General features: G+C 41.2%; 1 long non-coding RNA gene across 1 annotated transcript; it reads left to right on the top strand.

Annotated features, from left to right (window-relative positions):
- The first annotated feature begins 7,628 nt into the window (after nt 1–7,628).
- On the top strand, nt 7,629–8,386 carry LOC134302640 (uncharacterized). The gene is made up of 3 exons (XR_010007558.1): nt 7,629–7,696; nt 7,795–7,838; nt 8,253–8,386. It is a non-coding gene; the product is annotated as an uncharacterized LOC134302640 (long non-coding RNA).
- The last annotated feature ends 388 nt before the right edge of the window (nt 8,387–8,774 follow it).

Here is an 8,774-nt window from a genome sequence, read left to right as displayed (position 1 = left end):
GCGCGGTGTGCGCTGAGCCGCTCCTCCGCCTGTATAACCTCTTATGCGCTTCACGCTGGATCTTCAGAGTCGGCACGCGTTCTGATTGGTCGCTCGGTGATCTTGCGTCATGGCGCCACGCCTGATTTGCCTCGACCGTGTTCCAAACTGCTCCAGCGCACTAGGTAGGGTGGATTTACTGCATGCTGAGGGGCGGCAGTGCTGGAGGAAGCGTGCGGGGTGTCCGGAGCCACCGCACATCCAAAATATCAAGAGGCGCAAATCAGGTCCCACCGAGTTCCTGACCATATTCAGTCTAAAGCAAATGTTGGTTTATTTTATTGTTGTGATTATTATAGATTCATGTTAGATTAGAAACATTCAGAAGAGTTAGACATGGGCACTGATGCCCCCCACACCATGCCAGACAGGTGTTAGGTTTGCATCTTTCACTGATAAAAGTCTGGATGGTTCTTCTCATCTTCAGCACAGAGAACACTGACGTCCATTTTTCTTTAAATCAAGCAGAACTGTGGACTGAGCACAGAACACCAGTCCACTGTCGTTTTGGAGAGTGAGTGAGTGAGAGTGCTGCCCTGTGATGAGTGCCCACGCGACCCGCTGTACCACAGTGCCACCCTGCTACATAATGCTGAAGTGCTGTTACTAAGTGTGTGTGTGTGTGTGTGTGTGTGTGTTTGAGTTATTAGAATGTATTTACTATACATTTACTTTATTGTTATATCAGGAGAGCACACTGGCACAGCTGTGTGGGTGTCACACAGCAACATAGAACCCGAGGGCTTGGGTTTGATCCTCAACGTCTGTGCAACGTCTGTTTTCTTACTGGTACTCTGGTTTCTTTTCACCTTTAAAAACAAACCCTGTGCTCTTCGGCCCCCTCCCTCAGACACGGGCTGGTGTCACCGCAGAGATTCTGGTGTATTAGACTCCTGCACCACCGAGACCCTGAGATGTGACCACATTTTTATTAATGAAGCACAAACTGAACGCCTGAATATTCACTCAGAACCTTCATACTACAGCTTTACAGGGGGGTGAAACCGGATCAAACGACGGCACTTTAATGGGGTGTGATTATTTTAGAACAGATTCTATTAGATTTATTCATCCCGGTGTTAAATCAGCCTGGATATTCTGAAGAGGAGCAACATTATGACATCATCAGAACAAACCCACACACAGCACTGAAGAGTCCAGATCTCTCTCTCACTGTGTGTGTGTGTGTGTGTGTGTGTGGGTGTGTGAACCTAAGCTGTGTTTATTTTTGGCCCCTGGGGGTCGAGACCAGTGCCAGAGATCCGTGTTTCCCATGATTCCACACTGAACCACTTCTGACGTTACAGATCAAACCCGCGTCTCTTCAATCACACAGTCGGTTCAAAACTTCAATCAGATCAACAGGTAACCACAAAAATCTGGTCTGATCCACACACGAACCGTCAAGAGAACCAAGTATCAAAATATTTATTTATTTATTTATTCTGTCATTTTTATTTCTTTACAAACCAAATCTTAACATTTCAGTAAATAACATAAACTCATACAAATCTTCTCAATATCGCATCTTCCTCCCGCTCGCTCAGATCCTCCTCTTCCACTCATCTCTCTTTGCCTTCTGCTCGTCTGAGTACCATGGGGAGCAGAGCTTTCAGCCGCTCTGCTCCCAAACTCTGGAACTCCCTCCCACCCGACATCCGTAATATAGATTCTCTTCCTCTTTTTAAATCTAGACTCAAAACTCACCTGTTCAAAATAGCCTATTCTCTGTTATTTTCACTTTATTGTCTCTTGTATGTTTTGTGTCCTTTTGTATGTTTGGTGTCCTATTGTATGTTTTGTTTTATTTATATCGTGTAAAGTGTCCTTGAGTGTTATGCAAGGCGCTTATAAATAAAATATATTATTATTTATTATTATTATACAGCTGTGATTTTCACTCGCTCTGTTACAGGTATTTTAGTAAAACAAAGTAAAATAAATGTTTTGTCTTTTTTACTGATTTTTGTTAATACATTCCATCACATTTTCCTGGTCAGGGTCACAGCAGGTCCAGATCCACTAAAGAGCACTGGGTACAAGGCAGGGAGGCTCATTAGAATTAAATGTGAGATGTGAGCGACGTGATGAGCAGATCAGCAGTCGGGAGGTAAAGACCTCGACCCTGAGACGCTGGATAAACACAATCAGCTCCTCCGACAGGCTAACGGTGCTAACGGCATTATCTATCCGCTCAGCGCTGTGTGTGTGTGTGTGTGTGTGGACGTGTTTTGTCTTCGTGTCGTCACGTGACGCAGAAACGAGGTGAATTTATTCACTCTGACCTCGCTGTGAACCTCGGAGCTGAAGGTGTGAATCAAACTGAGAGGAGACGCAGCGGTCCAGGAAATCAACACGCCGAGGGTTCCAGGTGTAAAAAAACATCTGTAACGGTGTAATAAATGTGCTGGGTGTCATCATGTTCAGATTAACATGGACAGCCATAAAAATCCTGCCATCTAGAAGCAGCACAAAAAACCTGAACACGTGGATCAGTTGGTGCCGTCAGTCCACAAACCAGCATTAAGGGATTTTAGTGTTTGATAAAGACTCATTAGTTCATCAGAACCGGATCAACACTTCAGTTCTCACTGACTTACCAGAATGTCTCACTGAGAACAGCAGAAGTAGCAGAAGAAGAAACCACTCCTCCTAAATGTACTGACTCTTTTATAGCAGCTTTATTTGGTTCAGAAGGTTTGAGCTCAGAACTCCTCACATTAACCTTCACTTTTAATCCTTCAGGGTCAGTGAGAGGTCAGTAAGCCAGTCACATGCTCTGAGGGAAAATATTTAGTTTTGGATGTAGAGTCTCTGAGAGTCGCCCTGATCCTGACTGCAGCTCGGATCAGGAACTGGAACCATGATCACCTGGAGTTCCTACCAGCGGTTCCTGAGATCCAGAAGCAGAGAGTGAAGTGTGTGTGACATTGGTGTGTGTGAGTGTGTGTGAGTGTGTGTGTGACGGTGTGTGTGTGTGTGTGTGTGTGTGTGAGACAGTGTGTGTGTGTGTGTGAGACGGTGTGAGTGTGTGTGTGTATGACGGCGTGTGTGTGTGTGTGTGAGACAGTGTGTGTGAGTGTGTGTGTGTATGACAGTGTGTGTGTGTGTGTGTGTGTGTGAGACAGTGTGTGTGAGTGTGTGTGTGTATGACGGTGTGTGTGTGTGTGTGTGTGTGACGGTGTGTGGGTGAGTGTGTGTGTGATGGTGTGTGTGTGTGTGTGTGTGTGACGGTGTGTGGGTGAGTGTGTGTGTGATGGTGTGTGTGTGTGTGTGTGTGTTGGTGAACAGGAGGACGAGCTGCCCCCCCCCCCCCCCCCCCCGGTTCTCCATCATCAGATGTAATTGAAGGTAAACAGACGTGTGCTGTGTCAGAACCTCCCTGTCGAGTCATTAACATCAGCGCTGCACCCACACACCCCAGTCTCATCAACATCTAAACCTCCTCAGCATTCATACACCCTACAGCCAAAAGTATGTGGACACCTGACCAAGGGCTAGATGGTCACCCCCTCATTCCCATCACTGCAACTATAACAGCCTCCACTCTTCTGGAAGGGCTTTTCAGAGGTAGGGCAGTGATGTCACATGTGAAGGCCTGGCTTGCAATCAGTGTTCCAATTCTTCTCAAACTGGTCAAACCAAGTCTTTATGGACCACATCTGAAGCTGTGACAGGAAGGGCCTTCCCTAAATATTTCCCACAAGGTTGGAGGCCTAGAATTGATTTGATATGATTGGTTGTACACACCTGTTAGAAACAGGCGTGGCTGAAACACCTGAACAGTAACTAACTCCACGTTCAGAGGGTCACAGCGCCCCTCGCCCTTCCACCAGGCTCCTTCAGAAGCAGCTGAACCCCAAATGTTGGTGGGATGCTGGTGCAGGTGTATAAGAAGGTCACTGGTTCAAGTCCCACTCACTACAGTCACCACTGTTGGGCCCTTGAGCTGTAAATGTGAATGCGCAGGTGACTGATAGTTCACTCTGACCTGATGAAGCTCTGAAGATCACGAGATGTTTTTCTGGATGAATAAATGAATTATTATTGAAGTTTGGAGTTTAGATGCACTTTGTTCCCAAATTCCTGCAGTCAGCAGCACAATATGAACCACACTGTTGTATAATAAGGGTTAGATCCCCCCCCACACACACACACACACACACATACACACCCACCAGCAGCAGACAGGATCAGTACCTGATCAGGAGGGATTGAGTCTCCGTGTTCATTATTAAAGTAAAGCTTTACTGTGGTCACTTATTATCATTTATTACAGCTCATAAACAGACACCATGTTGATTTTGGATGTTTCCACATCCCCCACCAGACTTCACCAAGAATGTTCTAGTGCTTTCATCAGCAGCCGCCTGCAGTAACGTATTTCCACCACAGTGGCCCCGTAACACCAGAACTTCCACACTGCAGCTTTAACCGAGTTCAATCTCATTTCAGATTTAAATTCACTTCATTTCTATTATCAACACAAATATAATCCACACACACACACACACACACACCTCTCACAATCTCATCGTACCAAACACACAGAACATAAACACCACCGCTAGTCTAAACACAGCCGAACACAGAACTGATCCTGAACCTGGTTTTGGTCCCACACAAACTTTCACCTCCATTACCAGTTAAATATCAGAAATGACTGGTTTGGAATGATGTCAGTGGTTTATTTACAGTGAATTAATAAAAGTAGAGACACGGTGGCTCATGCACTCGAACCCGCGACACACAGAACCTGTAACGAGCTTTTAGTGCAAAGCAAGTTAACAAGTAACAAACAAATAAATAAATCTCTTCTTTTTATATAAAATATTTTTCTTTTTTTTGTTTATGTTAATGTTGAAAGATAAAGCTTGTTTGACTGTGGACAGTGACACTCCAGGAGCTTCTAATTAAGCATCTATTGTGTGGTGGACTCAAAACCTTGAGAGAACATGTGTCCAGGAGTTTAAGAAACACCACTGTTCCTGACTGTGAGCTGTTCCGTCCCTGTTCTCGTTTCTCGTGTTTTCTTTGTTTTGGAAACCAAATTAAGATGCTAAGATGTATTTTAAAAGTACTGTATGTAGACAACTATTGACTTTATTTTAATTTGTGGTTTGTCCGTTTCAGCGACACAGTGAGTGAATAATAAATGTTTGGTGGTGGTTTTGACCAGCGATCAGTGGTTTGTTGTTGTTTGGTTTAGTTTTAGTTTCTGGGTTTTTGTGGGTTTATTTTCGGACCCTGAGGCTGCTGATGATCAGAGTCCAGGGGAGTCCAGCAGAACTGGGACTGTTAGTGAGGATCAGTAGGAATCAGCCATGATTATCAGAGTTGCTGTTCAGTCTGAGTGATTTTATCTGATTATTATTGTTTATATCGACCTTGAACAGGGAGAAACACAAGCAGCTTCTGTATGAATGAGGTTTGGGCTCAGAAACATACAGTGATGGTGTATCCACCACGCTCAGTCGTTTTGTTTGTGTTTCCTCTGGACGGCACCAGTCCACCTGCTACTGCTGAGATCATGAAGAGGCCTTCTTGTGGTAAGTAATGCTGTTTCATCCAGAGCAGATTCTGGAGGAGAACGATGAAGATGTTTGTGGATGATGAGAGGAGGAACTCAGGAGAACGTCTAGAACAGATTTATTACAGAACCAGAGAGAATCACTGATAGCAGCTGCATCCTGAGCATTACAGGAAGGGGGCGCTGTAGCTGTAACACTATGCTGGGGTGAGTGTGTTTATCTCCAGTCTGTCATCACCAGCTTCATGGTAATCTGCTGCTGCAATAAAACAACAACGATAAAAACATCAGGGTCACAATCACATCAGATCTTATATTTATAATTTATTTATTTACTTTATTTATTTGTATGTTTATTTTTGTATAGATTTACTTTGTAACTTGACAAAACTGGAAACACAAACTTATGAAAGAACGTCACCATAACCACAGTGATGTCACACTGGGTGTAACACAATCACCATCTTACACACCACCTACAACCCAACGTTAAAACACCTCTGTACATTTAGTTTCACTTTAATCTATTTGACGTTGTGATCTTTTACACTGTAAAATCTCTGAGGACAAATACAGTGAGAGAGCTGAAGAATGGTGAGTACTCTGATTATTCTGTAATGTAACGTAGAGCAGGATGTAAGATTTTCTTTAGTGGATTCTGTAGCTTCAGCTTTATTGTCGGTGTTTTCTGTTCCTGGTCTTTATGAATTATTAAATTACAGAGAAATTAAAAAGTATTAAAGCTGCTTTAATCAGTGAAATAAACTGTCATCAGAAATCATAGCCAAAAATTTGAACAAAAATAAAATAAGCATTTAAGTGTTTAAACATACGTTGTAAATGAAGTAAGAAACCAGTAATACAGGATCATACCAACATGCTGCTGCTGCTAACCCTAACCCTAGAACCAGACCATGAAGTGCCTTAAAAGTGAGCACTAGAATTTTATATTGAAGACACTTATTTACTGGAAGCCAGTGGAGTCGTACTGATACCGGGGTCATTTATAAAGGAAATGACAAGCTTATAACTTAGCAACAGTTTAGGGAAGGTCCTTTCCTGTTCCAGCATGACTGAGCTCTATAAAGACATGAAGAAAAGCTCGATTTAAAAAACAAGAAGCTCCAGCTTCCTGCACAGAGCCCTGAGCTCAGCCCCACTCACCAGCTCTGGGATGAACTGGAACATTAACTGAGGCACAAATTCCCACACACAGACACACTTTAAAGTGTAGCTGAAACAATCACACAGAGGTCACATTTGAATAGCTTTTGTTTTTTAAATTGGATGTCCAACAAACTTATAGTAAGGTGTCCGAATACTTTTGGTCATAAAGTGTGTGTGTGTGTTTGTGTGTGTGTGTGTGTGTGTGTGTGTGTGTGTGTGTATTTGAGTGTGTAGCTCTTTCATGAATATGTGATGATAGTTTATTGATATTTTATAGGCATCAGGGTGCATGAGGCTATTGAGGACGGGGTTACTTGGCCGTGCACCACCGGGCTTTGATATTGTGAAAGATTATGATGATGATGATTACATTCTTGGTGAAGTGTAATAGTGGGTCGTGTGGTACAGGTTTCTTCCATGGTGGAGTTTGCTGTAGTGAAGATGGATTATTCACTTTAGAGGTAAGTATTAATATATTTATAATATTCAGCAGCTCTACACTGATGAGAACATCAGGACCATCTCACACAAACATCTAACAGTTATAGCTCTGTAGTGATGGTGCATGTGAGGGATTTTCTCTACTTCTGGATCATTGTGGTGTTAATATATATAAACACGTAGCATCATGTTCAAATTATATATTATACTGAACACTTACACAATTATTTCTCTGTTTTTTTAACAGGAGCTTCACATGGAAGTTTAGGTTCCTTACACACTTTCTCCTCCAGCACCAATGAAGGTGAAGTGAGTAAAGTGAGCGTGAAGACGTTTTCTGGAGGGAACAAATTTGCCATTTATAGGAAGGAAAAAGGAGTACCTGCTTTATTCAGAGAGAAAGTTAAAGAAGCGATGGATGGTGAACTCGACTATAATCTGTTTAAGAACAACTGCATTCATTTTGCCCTGAAACTTCTTGATGTGGATGAAGACAAGATTCAGCTGATCATTGAGGAGGTAATAAGTTCATTTATTACAGTCACACTGATCACCTCTGTATAAATAATAACATCAATCATTTCATCAGAAACTAAACTGAGTGTTTTATTTTTTAGATAAAAGAAATATTAGCAGAATTGTTGTAAATGAAAGCTGCTCGGTAAGTATACTGTTTATTTTCACTTAAAGAGCAAAAACCATCTCATTCACACACACACACTCTCACACACACTTACTCACACAAATATACACACACACATAATACACACTCACACAAAACACACACACTGTACAGTATTATTATCACACTGATTATTTCTGATCATTAAACACAAACATTAAAGATTTTATTGTAGAATTTTTACTTTTTGTGCTCGTGAGTAAAAAAAAAAAAAAATTCTACTCGAGTGTAATAAATAAAATCTGTGGCATTAATGCAATAATTGTATTTGTGCTTTTAGATTAATGAGATGAATTATTTGTAGTTTTACTACAGTGATCATGATTATTAAATGTAAATAAATAATGAATAATGTGGATGTTTATTCTGCACTGATTCTTTTGTACATTACAGGAAACTGAAGCTGCTGGAGACAGAAGAAATGCGACTGATGAAAATTATTTTTCTTTTTTTTCTTTTATTTCTCACTGTGGTTATTAGAGATTAAATCAAATCTACATCATTAAATTCATTTCTGATACAGAATTCTGTACAATTACTAATAAATATCTTATATTAATCTCTGCTTCTACAGTAAACATGAATCTAATGAGAGCTTTTATGTTTATTATATTGATTAGTGTAGAATTATTGGGGGGGTAACAGTAACTTTTACTGATGATAAAATTCTGATTCTTTATGTTAATCTCACATCACTGTCACTGTTATTCTAATGAACTTCTTCATGTTTAAATGTTTTTAAAGTTCAAATAAAAAGAAACATGAAAGCAGCTTCAAATTATTTCATCAATTCTATTTCTGTGCTGAAGCTTTTCACTCTCAGGGTGAGTTTGAGTTTAAAAATAAACTTTATACATTAGAAACTTATTTTATTAACTGTAGAGGATCTGGCAACCCAACAGATGTAAACAGCAG

Source organism: Trichomycterus rosablanca, chromosome 25 (assembly GCF_030014385.1).
Source record: "Trichomycterus rosablanca isolate fTriRos1 chromosome 25, fTriRos1.hap1, whole genome shotgun sequence".
Classification (NCBI taxonomy): Eukaryota; Metazoa; Chordata; class Actinopteri; order Siluriformes; family Trichomycteridae; genus Trichomycterus; species Trichomycterus rosablanca.
This window is presented reverse-complemented; position numbering and strand designations above follow the sequence as displayed.